The sequence below is a fragment of the Balearica regulorum genome, chromosome 2, assembly GCF_011004875.1.
Source record: "Balearica regulorum gibbericeps isolate bBalReg1 chromosome 2, bBalReg1.pri, whole genome shotgun sequence".
Taxonomy (NCBI): domain Eukaryota; kingdom Metazoa; phylum Chordata; class Aves; order Gruiformes; family Gruidae; genus Balearica; species Balearica regulorum.
In genome coordinates this window covers 72,975,233-72,988,447 of record NC_046185.1, presented here as the reverse complement: position 1 = coordinate 72,988,447, position 13,215 = coordinate 72,975,233, and the positions used below count along the sequence as shown (strand labels likewise).

General features: G+C 40.7%; 1 long non-coding RNA gene across 2 annotated transcripts in view; it reads left to right on the top strand.

Moving 5' to 3' along the window:
- The window catches only part of LOC142600428 (uncharacterized), a 42,771-nt gene extending 37,537 nt beyond the window's left edge, over positions 1 to 5,234 (top strand). For both annotated transcript variants that reach the window (XR_012833901.1, XR_012833902.1), the window contains one exon: positions 3,560 to 5,234. This is a non-coding gene — a long non-coding RNA (uncharacterized LOC142600428). The remainder of the gene's footprint in view (positions 1 to 3,559) is intronic.
- Positions 5,235 to 13,215: the final 7,981 nt, after the last annotated feature.

Genomic DNA, 13,215 nt, shown 5'->3' with positions numbered 1-13,215 from the left:
AGGTTGCCCATATGACACTTCCCCCACCCCCAAATCCCTTCTTTAATGATTATTTGTTATTAACCTTCAAGGACTTACAGCTTTAACTATACTTACTACATACAGATTTTTTTCATACAGTACCCTAGTAACTAAGTTTTTAAACTCTGTTCTGGAGGGTTTAATTCAGTACTGCTGTAGAGCCAAAATGAGAAGTTGTAGTCGGTTGTGAACAGGGACTTAGTGGGAGACCAGGAGAACTGATGTGGTTGCTCATGCATACCTGATGGCCCAGGACAAAGTAAAAGGAAAAAGAAAAAAATAAAAAAGGGAAAAGAAAAAAGTATAGAGCATTTCTGGAGGAATAAAAACCCTTTCCTTAAGGAAAAAACCTGTTTGAAAGCACTAAGCAGGATTCAACTAACCTGGCATTTCTGGTATATCCTCAGTTGAGGTGATAAAAGACCTTTTCCCTTTATTCTTTATTGTGTCTATTGTCAGCAGAATAGCATTTAAAAGTATCTTCAATACTTGTCCTCTCCTCCTTTCGGTGCTTTGGGATGGCTCAAGTTCTCAATTTCTTCTGTTGAGAAGTCATTAAGACAAGAGGTTAACAGTCAAGCCCATTACATGAGAGCTGAGTTTGTTTCCATGGCATTTGGCATTTGTTTACAAATGATTCAGATTGGAAATGACCAAAGCAATGGTTTGAGGGAAATCAGTATCAAAAGAGCCAAGCAGGAAGGACATCAGCCTTTAGCTTGTCAAGGCTTTGCAAGAAAAGGGACGTTGGAAAAATCACAGGGAAGAGGGAAGCACAGCAGGAAGAATAACTCTTACAGCTACTTTGCCAGGATCAGTCATTCAAAGGGTGAATTTGAAAATGAGTTTACCAAACCACTTTTTTTTCTTTTTAACTATTCACCTTATTAATCACCTGAGCCTATAAATCATGTAAGCTTTCCTTCAATACTCTTGTATTTTATCTTGTAGGGCCTTGCCTATACAATAGATACAAAGTAAACGGTCTTTTTCAACATAGGACCATTAAATACCCACTGCACTTACAGTTCAAATGGAACAAATCCAAGTTCATCTTAAACATGTAATCCTCCCATCCAATTATTCCAAAAAGCTCTAAAGTATTTTTCACAGAAGAATGGTTACCAGAGCACAAGGCTTTTGCAGTGGTGCGGTAGAGAGGCACCTAGCATTTGCTAGCAGATCACAAGGGTAACGGTGTGCTTGTATCCATGTGCAACACACGCCATCACCAGGTGCCAGGCAGTGCAATGGCAGGATCCTACACCCCAGCCGCGAAAGGCCAAAGCCCAACCTCCAAAGCCCAGTCCAGATCTGCTCTGAGTCCCTTTGTCAATTTTTAGCTCAATACTGCCCTGCTTTCATCTTGAATACTGAGATAAACACAGACAAAAAAGTCATCCGAGGCATTTTCTGAGCTGTTGCATCACTATTTTGAGACATTTTCTTCAACATACAGAGATCTTAAGGTCCTCCTTCTCTTTTTAAGACCACAGTGAAATATCCAACACATGCAGCCCAAATGCAGTAGGCAGCATCAGCAGGTATGTACATTTAGATCCTTAAATTATTCCCTGTGATTTAATCCTCCATTTTCCAAATGGCAGGATACCTCAGCCTCTCTTCTCTGCAGCGGTACATCATAATACAGCCAAATGGATGATTACATCACTGGAAAAGCGAAGGGAGCACGACTTCCCCACCCGAGGCATTACAAACCACGAACAGATGTCTACTAGTCCTTTTTTACCTCCTATTTCTAGCGAGAGGAGCTGTTGTGAACATAAAACATGGAGGCCTTGGGAGGCCGTGGCAATGCCATCCGGTCTGTTGTGCACTTGAAGAACAGGAAATGAGATCACAGCCCAAACTCAGCCAGCCTGCGATGGAAGATACTGGTTTTATTGATACTTTGGGGCTACTCTCTCTCCCTCTCTTTCTCTTTCCAGCAACTGTTGATAGTTATCTGCACAAATCTCTTTGTTACCGGTTATGGCAGATAGTAAAAACAAAGATAGAGAATCACAGAGCATAGACCCGTATCTTTATGTGTCACTAGTGATCCATAGCCTAGGCCGGGTGCAGCAGAAGCGGCCGCAGGGAGATACTTTGATTGTCTAAAATGTAACAAAAATGACAGCTAAAAGTTTTCTCCATCTGTCTAGTTCTAAACAGAATCGTGTGTGCATACAAATTTGGAACTAAAACGGCAACAGCCATGAGATGAATGCATTTACTTTAGCTTATTTCACTCTTCTCAGCCCCATCCTGCTAATCCAGCGCCTGGGAGAAAGTTATTCTGTGGTCACACAGGGCTCTGGGCAATCCAACGCCTGCCATCCTTTTTGGCCACCACATTGTCTTTCTTTCCCCACTGGCAGAGAAGCCTTTTACCTGGAATCGCAGACACTAATTCCCTGCCATCACACACAGGTCAGATGTTTCACAGAATAATTACAGACCAGCATCCACTTCCCATGCCCCACATCTCATAAGATATCCGAGTATCCTTGCTATTAACTTGGCCTAATGTCCAGCATCTTCAAATTTCTTTTCTGTTGAAATCAATTCATGTTTGAGAAGCTTAAAATTAGCTTAACAACCTCCTTCCCATTAAGGCTATGCAGCTATGCTTATGGTATTAAGCAGAGCATAGATTTACAGGGAGGGATTGATAAATGACTCTTTAAAAAGCCTCTGAACCATATCTTAAATAACTTCTTTCTAAAATACATGACACGTACAGAATGCAGTGATTCTGGCATAAGGGATTTTTTGGACCTTATTTAAGATGACCGGGATAATTCTTCCAAGGATTTTTCACTTTTTGGTAAAGTACCCATTTCAAATGACTCTCAAGAGGGCCACCTGAAATCTTCCTATCATCTGAACAATTTCATATAAAAAATTGCTGTTCTGATAGGAATTAGAACATTTAGCAGAGAATATTAATTCATTTTTGGTTTTGGAAGGAAATTATCAAACATTTTATTATGAGGTAAAAATATTTTGTAGTATAAAATATCAGAAGAGTAAAATCAAAATTAAATGTAAAATACAGATGATAAAGTGAAAATGAAATTAATAAGAAAATCCTTTTTCAGAATATTTTAATTAATTTCATATTTTTACTTAAAATATTCTGAGAATTGGGATTTTTGTCCTCTATGCAAACTCTATTTGTTAATACAAAATTTCTCTTTTGACAACACCATGAATCTTCTCATATTCTACGTACAATGTAGCATTACATTTGCAATCTCAGTATATGGGTGCACTTTTAATAGCCTTTGCATTCACACCTGTTCTGGGCTCATCTTCTCTGCAGTTACACAAGCCAGATCTAGTATACCTGGGAGAAAGAAGACTTAATGCTGCTCTGTGGGTTTTGTGGGCCTGGGCAAAACCCCCTTGGATAAGTTTCCTGTGAGTTTGGGTCCACAGCATAGCGCAAAGGAGAACAGCAGTTTCCTCAGTGGAGGCAATTTACTATTAATTTTTAAGGTTGCCACCCATTAAGGGAAATTCTGGTTTACAGGTGCTGCAGAACCTATGCTCTCCCAGGTGAGCCATCACCATAGAGGAAAGACACTGCTCCCCATGCCTCATCATGTTGCGTTTCCATAGGAGCCTCCCTATGGCACAGGGTTGGTGCCGACATAAAAAGGACCAGAGCTTCACCTCGTACACTTACACTCGTGCTCACATCCTCACAGTGCAAGAGACTATCACCCAAGCAAAAAGGCTTTCTGCATGAGAACTTCCGAGCACAGTCTCCCAGCAAGGTGGTGCTACGTGGCATAAGCTACAGTTTAATCTACCCAATGCAGGCCAGAATTTGAAAGAGAACTTTTAGGGCACTGAACTGTATTGTTTAGACCTGGTTTTGAGTGGCACATTTCAATGAATGTCTCTTGCTACTAGGAGACAAGTGCAGGGAATACAACTATTAACAATGGCTTTGCGAATTATTAAAGACCTTTCTTTATCCCAGCTGCAGAAACAAATGATTGCCAGACCAAAGAGCACGCAGTTCCTCTCCTAGCAGCAGTGGGCTTCTCTCACAGGGAGAACATTTTTATCAGTTTTTCAAAGGGCCTGGTATAATACTGCAGTGCTTACCTCTAATGTACTGTAAAGAGACTTGAACTGCTGCTAGCAGGAGGGCTGTGAAGGGACTTCTGAGGCACTGACAGGCCTTCAATTGACTTTACTAGCAGCTTTTACACATCTCTTTGGAGCTCCATTAAAACAGTTTATTTAGTGTTATTCCAATTGCTTTCATTAAAGACTTGTTTTGTGCTGTTCCAGTTGGAGTGCTCTCTCATTCTGGTACTTCTCTGTGGTTTCTGACTGGGATGCAAAAGCTACCACAGTTATCCTGTGGACTGCGGACTGCTTAATTTTTGCATAAGTCCCTTATCTTCACATACTTTGAAGTACTTGTTGTTTGCATGCAAATCATTCCTACCCAAAAATTAAATCTGAATTGCTACAGCAATGCTGGAAAGGCAGTTATGAATAAAGGATGCATTTTACGAGACTTCAGTATGCACAGGCTATGGATCTGCTTTCCTCAAAGAGAGAGTCAACTCTGGTAAAAACAAGCCAAAACTGTAGGACAGTTAGGACAGAGTCAAGTTTAACATGGGGCCTTCTGCTCTTGAAGGAGGTTGTTCAGTGAAAAAGGGGTAGCAATGGGCTGCCCTGAGCCCTCCCTAATTTCATTATCACCTGGCACATTACCCTGCAAGTCCAAGGGCTGACATTCAGACACCTGTCTAGCATGGGCAGAGCCGCTGCTCCTGGAAAAGCCAGGTCTGAAATTACTCCCTATCTGGGTTGCTTCCACTTGGGATCTGCAAAGTTAACATTTGTTCTAGTAATTTCTTCCCGTCTTTCCCAGCCTTCCCCTTCTTCCTTTTTAAATGAAAGCAAGCATTTACTTGAAGAAAGGACAGGCCTTTAAACATCTGAAATAGCTCTGTGCTGGATTTCCACTAGAAAGCTACAGAACTTCCTTGGAAGTTTCCTACAGCACAGCTCCCATGTTCATAACTCATAAAAGTTTCACATGTTTAGGCTTTCATGTTCTCTGAGCACAAGCTGGGTTTTTTTCCTTCTTTTTAATTAAATCACTCAAGGCTCATGAACCTAAAGAATCAGGACAACTTTTCTTTCTCCAAGATATTGTGTGTGTATCTTTATACAGAACAAGGAACTTCTTTGTCAGAAGTAGTTTTTGAACTAACCTTTTTTTACAAAATAATAGCATAAACATCATTAGTAAACACTGCTGAATTGCTGCCCTGGGTTTGATTCCTTTTATAACCTTTCTGAAGACTCGCTTTCCTTAGAAAAATCCTCACAGTGAATTCTGAACTTGTTTCCAATGACAGCTGGCACCTCCCTGCCAAAAGCACTGACATGCTACTTCGGGCTGTTCATGTTCTTTGCCATTTGCTCTCCCATAAGTACATTTGTTGGGGGGAGTACTGCAGCTTGACTGAGTATGTGAGCAGCCAAAATATTTGAGAAGCTAAGCAATAACTCTGTTGTCATTTAAACAATTCCAAAATCTGGGTTTGTACTCTGCAGTTCGTCTGCGAGACATACAAGTGATGCAACTAGAACGGAATATTAAACCTCTCTTCCTCCCTCTCAGCTCCCTTGTGAAACATTTAAGGGAAACTCAGATGATTTTCCAACTTAAGAGAAAATGAAGCATTACTTACACGACAGGGGCCCAATCTATTACCCTCAGGACATGGGGATAACGCCCGCTGACATCACTAGAGATTACTCATCTGTGGGGTAGGAGAACAGGAGACAAAGATATTCTGTACAGACTGCATGTCTAGATCCTAGAGCTTCTCCTAATTTGTCTTGAAATTTCCAGCCATCAAATTGCTTTGCCAAACCACCCAGTTTCTTGGCCTCTCAGCTCACCTGCTCAGCTTTCTACCCTCACAGTTTTGCTTTTTCACCATTTCATTAGCTAAAGTTTTTAATGTGGGTTTTGCAAACTTTAAAACTACTCAAAAAATCAGCAAAGAAAAAGACAAACATACAAATTATCATGTTCTAGATTGTTCCAAAAATAATAACCATGAAGACCTGCTTACAAAACAAATATATTTTTTTAAAAAAGAGATGGTGAAACGTGGACTTTTGCTTTTTAAGCAGTTAAACAGCCATCCCTGAAAATAGTTTGCTGCTTGGTATCAGAAAGATTACTCTTCTGCATATTTAACAATACAAGTAACTTTTTAAAATGGGAGAACTGAACTGGAAAAGTGCCAGGGGTTATAAATGCTGGGAAGAAAGCTAGGGAAGCAGGTAATGTTTGGCTGGAGATCCACTTTCAAGGAAGGAGCATAAGGTGAACAAGGTATCTACAAAGACAAATGAAAAATATGCTTCCTTCCAAATATTTTCACCTGTTAAAGAGGATATGGAAGGCTGATGGTTTTTTTCCTTTTAAAAACGTGACTTGTTGGTCACGTATTTTACTTTTTCCTGAAGACAACTCCTAAAAGTTGAGTTTACACCCAGAAAATATCAGAATAGGCAAACCAGAAACATAACATTTAAACGATATATTGATAGTTAAATTTATTTGGGAGTGTACCATGTACACAGCTGCTAGCCGTCAATCACCTATTTGTTTTCCTCCTTACTTCTCTGGCTTTCACTCATGTTCTTCTCTTAGTTCTCTTCCTCCCACAAGCATCTCTGCCACCTTCCCCTTCCCACAGATGCTTCCACCACTTCCCCCCCAACTTTATTAATTAATTTGTCCTCTCTGCTGCTCCCTTCCACCAACCTTAAGTCTCTCACTTCATCTCCCTCTGATTTCTGACACAAAAAGCAAGGCTGGGACTGTCTCCTCATGCTCCTCATCAGTCATGGAAGTCATGCTCTACAAGCAGCAGCAGCTCTAAAAAGGGCAACACATTTTCACTGCTTCTCCCAGGGAAAAATGCCTCACTGAGTGATGTAACTGGGAGGACTCTTTGGGAGGGTTGATGGCAGTTCCTCCTGCAAGGCTTCACAGCTCTCACTCATGCCTGCAGATAAGGCAGATGGATCAGCTCTTCTGTAAGCCAACCACGATCATACGATCACATGCACAGTAATGTAGATATCAAGTAAGTAGACAGCGAGCTGGCTGTTGATCCATAAGGGTCCCTCGGTAAGGTGCCGGACTCTCTCCTGCACTTTTCCATTCTGGTTGGTGGGGCCCATTGAGGGAAAGGGACCATAAAGCAATCCTGCCCAACTAAGAAGCTGGAAAAAGCACAGGCACAGGCTTTGTAACGAATGCCAAGGAGTAAACACCCACATTAATCCCTTCTATGAGAAAAATAAAGAGGTAAAACATTAACGCCTCAGGCCTGCAGATAACAAAATCTTACTTTCAAAAGAAACACAGTTTTAATAGTAGCAAACCAAGGGAGAACAGGATCCAAATCACACCATTCCTAAGCAAAGCAGTGTTACAGAGTAGAGGGCAAATGTTCAATAACTGGAGAGCTAACGTTTACCACACCAGCCGGGTATCAATCCTGAGCACTTACTGCTTATTACAAAAAAACAGTTCTTGATTCAGCACTTTTTCCAATTAAAATCTTTTTGCAATCCTATCCTTCAAGCAGAGACAGGAGAAGAAAAAATAACTAGAAGAAATGAACCATGGGGAGAAACAGGCATTTTCATTCATAGAGAAAGCTTACTGAATCAGTGATTCTAGGACTTCAGAAGCCTTGCTAAAGTCAAGATACCAGGATGTCTTTGGCAGAGGACACAGGAGCACGGAGTCAGCCAGCCTGAATACCACCACTGTCCTTCTATCCTACTGGTTGGCACTGGGACCAAGGTAGGATTTCGTCCATCTGAATCTGGGCCAGAACATATTTCAGTGTTCCTCATTGACTGAGCTACATGTTAACATCAAGTCCTATGATAACAATGATGAGTACTAACTATTAGAGGGGGAACAAAATTAAGTCTTCTCTTCACCCTAACAGCACTCCTTTGTTTGCTTAGCAGTAACACGGCCACATTTGAACACCACAAAATGTAAGGGGATACTCTAGGCAGGAGAGACCAGCAGCCTGTTAATGTTGGTGTGGGAAGCGAGGCCACTCAGAGCTCATGGCAACTTGTCAGTAATGCCATTGGCTTCAGACAGGACAGGAATTGCCTGCCGATCACAGAACTGGCTGATGGCAACCCCTAGCATGCTGCCTTCAGCGTAACCACTCTCCCCTCCCCACAGAACTGCAGAGCTGGAAGAGGTCTTCTGACACAAAGCAGGCAAAACAGTTCCTAGGGTATCTGTGACAAACCTGTCTTACCATCCATCCTTCCTGAGACACGTTCACAGTCTTCCTAGTCAGTCTGTTCCACCACTTTGCTACCCTTATAAATACAGTTTTTCTAATATAGGTCCTAATCTCTGCCACAGATTCGCTGCTTAAAAAGTTCCTCATGTATTCCTCATAGGTCACTTTCTCTAAATCTCTTGTCATTCCTACTGTTGCACTCTGAACCTCCTCTGATTTATTTACATCTATGTCACAGTGCTGGGAAAAGCTGCACACAGTACTGCATCTGGGATCTCATAGGAAAGGGGCACATAATCTATCATACCACCCTTGGAGAAAGCTTGCACTCCCCTACCTTTTTTTTTTTTTTTTTAAAATAAAGCAAACCATCACAAAAACTCAGTGCATTTTCTGTTCTATTATCCAAACTCTTCATGAAAAAGACTCTGGAGCATGAGGCCCAAGGTAGGCCAATGAAGGATTTCACTTGAGACGTCACTGACGGGACAGCAGGAGGAAAAGAGTGTTTTGTTTAGACACTCAGCAGAAAACCCCCTATCTTCCAGATGGCTGAGAAGAAAAGACTAGCAAACATGGTAACATGGTAACACAGACCTTCTGGCTCAGACCAGGGGATGGCAGAGAGTGCAAGGAACAGACAACGATGAGCAAGAAGCACACAGAGAACTGAGAGGGGGAAACAGAACGAATAAAAGAAACCCCAGGTACTAATAGTGAGCATGGCCTAGAAAATGTGTGAACTCCTTCCACTCTACATAGAGTCATGAGCATGTCCTCTCATAAAGATGTAACTTAAAGTTTTTATGGAACATTACAGCTACTCATTGGCAATGAGAGACTCCATTGGCCAAGATGAAGACTGGGGACAACTCTTTCAAATTTCAAATCTGTAGAGAATGGAGAATGAATAAATTACCAGCACAAATCAACTGATACACACTGATTTATAACTACAAATGAACTGTGAGTTTGGAAAGTTCAGGCGTGAACTGCACCTGTAATTTGGAAGCTAAAAAAAAAAACACCACACCCCCCCCCCCCAGCATTGTATTACTCACTGTAAACATCCATTTGACTTTGAAGAACTTGCCAAATGGCTAAGAGTCTGGCATACCAGCAGTGAAGAACTGCATCTAAAATTACCTCCCAAGAAAGGAGAGACAAGGAATGAAAAGTAAGTAAATGAGACATAAAAGGTGTGGGAAGAAAAATAATTTAAAAATACAAAAAAAGAAACAGATTATTTAAAAAAGGGGGCGAGTAGCCTTTTACCAGCCACAAACTAAAGCAAATCTATCATTCTGCAGCTAAACAGATCCACTACATTTCTACTATTTTGCAGAGAGCATTTTTTTCTTTTTTCCTTTCTCTGTCAATTTTGCTCTCCTTGCTCTGTTTATACCTTTCCAACTTGTTTTTTCTCCATCTTAATGTGTTTGGAATGACTTAAGAAATCCAATAGCATGGAAATAAAACTGCAATAAGAGATCTGCTTAGTGACACCTCCAGACTTCAGATTTTGGCAGTGATGAAAATGAGTTCTGATACTACTCAGCAAGCCTTAGACTGAAATAAACAGGTTTACAGAAATAACTGTTTTCACGGAAAGTGTCTGCCGTCTTCAAAATTTCTTGGCTACTGTCAAAAGCTTAATCCAAACATTTTTGGCTACAAATAAGAACAAAGGAGAAAGTGTTAATGGTTCGTTTCTTGGGGAAGGTTGGTGAGGGGCAGCCTGCTAAATAAAGAAATGAGGTTTTCCAAGAAAAAAAATTACAACCTGCAATAAAAACCCAAAAAACCAAAAACCAAAAACATGCATAAGAGGCAAACAGTACTGGCAAAAGGCTTCCAAAGTTTCATTTGTTTCAAAATGCAGCTGACTACAGACTTCGCATCATCTCTTCCCTCAGGCCATTCCCAATTCCCTCTGAAATTCTAAAACTACAGTACATGTTTTTAAACAGCGGGGATATGTAATGATTTGAACAGTTTATCATAGGGTGTCAGATTTTCCAGCAGTAAATATGTTTAAGATCAGCACCAGATTGTTTAAGCAGAAACATTTTTACTCCTTTCTGATCCAAGTTAGCAGAAATTCAGGGTCAAAATGTCACTTTATTCTAAAAAAGAAGTTGATACAGAGGATGCACATCTCTTACATGGTCTTGCTATTTACAATGAGCGTACACGAAAATCTATTTCCCTGAACACAGTAGGAGATAGCTTATTTGCTCACAGTGCTCAACTCCCATCTAGCTGACAATGAACTCAAAAACCTGTCTTTGTAAGTTCCCATCCATCCTCCAGGGTTTTCACTTAATGCTTGCTCTGCTTGACTTCTTGCTTCTTTTCTGTCCAATGGTCTGGAGTTATAATTGCTTCTTTTTCACGGTGAGATACACAAATATAAGTGCATGTGCATTGCACAAGCAATGACATATGCTTGTGCTTTGTATGGAAGCTGTTACAGTTTCAACAGTTTTATACAATGAAGGAGATCCACTTTTCATTATATTTGTGAGTATCAAAAAAGGACAGTAGTTCACCTACTGGTTACAAAAAGATTTAAACTGGCCCACAGTACTATATCTGCATCCCACCACAAGTTATTGATATAGGAATTAAGTCATGTTCCAGAGCCATAACAGTCCCCCAGCCTTAACAGCTATGAATGTCTATCAGCAATAGATGAAAGACACCCTCAGGACAGATATTAACTATGTTTTAAAATTCCATTTATATCTGTGATTTTTCAGGAAAGAAGAGTTGTTAGGGTGACTTCACTGTCAGGCAAGTAAAAATTAAAGAGCAAAAAGTAACATTTGTGAGGATTTGTATTTCTGACGGCTGACATAAATGCCAGATGGAGCTAGCTGCTGTACTGTGCAGCAATGAAGTAGGCCTCTCTTAGACTTCGAGAGTTTACAGACTGCAACAAAATAGTGAGACTAAAGTGAACTAAGAAAAACAGAGTGGTTCAAAGTCCCCACAGAGCTGAAATACTCTAAAAGCAGGGAAGACAGGGATTTAAAACCAGACACTTTGAATTTGTAAGGGATGATACAAACACACATGAAGAGTTGTTTGAAGTTAAGGTAATTTTTGACCACAGCACTTGTAGGAGGACTTTTAAAACTGTTTTCAGCTTCCTCAGAGACTGACTATGAAGCTGCATTACAGAAAGCTGAGGAGCCTTGTACTCCATATAAAAAGCAAATCTGTGACAGTACATGAGAATTCTCTCTAGAAGGAAAACACAGAAAAAAAGGTGAAAAAAGGTTTGGCCAAACTTTTGGCCAGGTCAGGCCAAAGAACTACTTTGCAAAGGAAGGGCTCCAGAAGGAGGTAGGGAAGACACTTAGACCCCAGAAGGAAAAAGTCTTTGCTGTAGGTGCTTTATCCTGGTTCAACAGAAATGGCTATGAAAAGCCATTTCCATAAGATATCCACTCCATTGCTGCTGCCTCTCCCAGAAGTGGCTTGGTTGGATGGTTTGGCAGTTTCTAATATTCTGAAAAGGATGAAGACATGCAATGGATTCTATCACTTTGCAAAAACCAGAAGTACACACCATAAATAAAAAGATACAGACAACAGAACTGACTCGAAGGGACAATGACAAAAACTGCAGCCAAGGTCGATTAGACTATCATCACTAAAAGCCAAAAGACATTTCTTAAAGTTCAACTTACTTTCAAACTGTACATATCTGAGTCAAGAACTGTCAGAAAGATGTATACTACAGCATGGGGGCTGGGGGAGGGCAGGAAAAAGAAAAACAAACCCACAGGCAATAGAAGGTGGAGAAGTAAAACAGAGATCCTCTAGTGGTGAAGTTTTCCCCTCATTAAAGAAGTCTGTTTCCAAACTAGCCAGATAAATAAATGGGGAAAGATACAAGCTGGCAGCCGAAGAGGCGAAAAACCCTCAAGTGCATGAAAAATTTGTCAAGCCTTTCAGCAGAGCTATTTAGCCAATAACAACTGGGCATCCCAAAGAGGTTAGCAGTTTCAGATCAGCTTTCTCGGCATGCCTCTCAAGACTCAAGGACCCCTGATGAATGGGAGATAGGCAACTAGTTTAGCCAAGAGCATTTCTGGATGCAGTGAGGGAAAAGCAGATTATAAGTGTCTTAGTTTTGATGTTACAATATAAATCTTCTGTGACTGCCACACCAAAAAAGCAGCAGCTGCTGTTACACCTGGAGGTCGTGGGGGCTGTCATCCCAAACTATGGTGGGAAAGAGAAGATGCTCAGAAGAAGCAGTCTCAGTTTTGCAGAGAAGACTACATCTCCCTCACCTAAGAGACCAGACCTTCCTGTGGGTGAGCAGTGCATCCCCAATTGCATTGACTGGAAATCAAAAGGAATGACTGACTAAAATTCTCAGCTTCCATGTGTCTTTGCCTGCAGTAGCTTGCAGGTTAAAAACCTTACACATTGGTTTGTTTTCTTATGATACTTTCTTCAGTTTAGCAAGGGGCTCTGCTGATCTCAAATCCTGGACAATAACTCAAGGATACAGACCTAAGAAATCCTGGCCTGAACTATGACACCCTTACCCAGAATAAATATACTTAAATTCCTTACTTTTTGCTGCTTCTGTTTCCATTACCTACCATTTTCATAACAAAGCCACACCAGGGCATTATTTAATGACTGCAGACATATTTTTCAGAGCGCTTGAAAAAAAACATAGTAAAGGTCACTATTAATGTGCATATCAACCTGATTAAAAGAAAATATAAGAAATCCAGCTAGCCATAAAATAGAACATCAGAGCTAATCCTGAGAAGAGGCTCCACATAATATAATTAGCACCTGAGACAGCAAAAGGAAG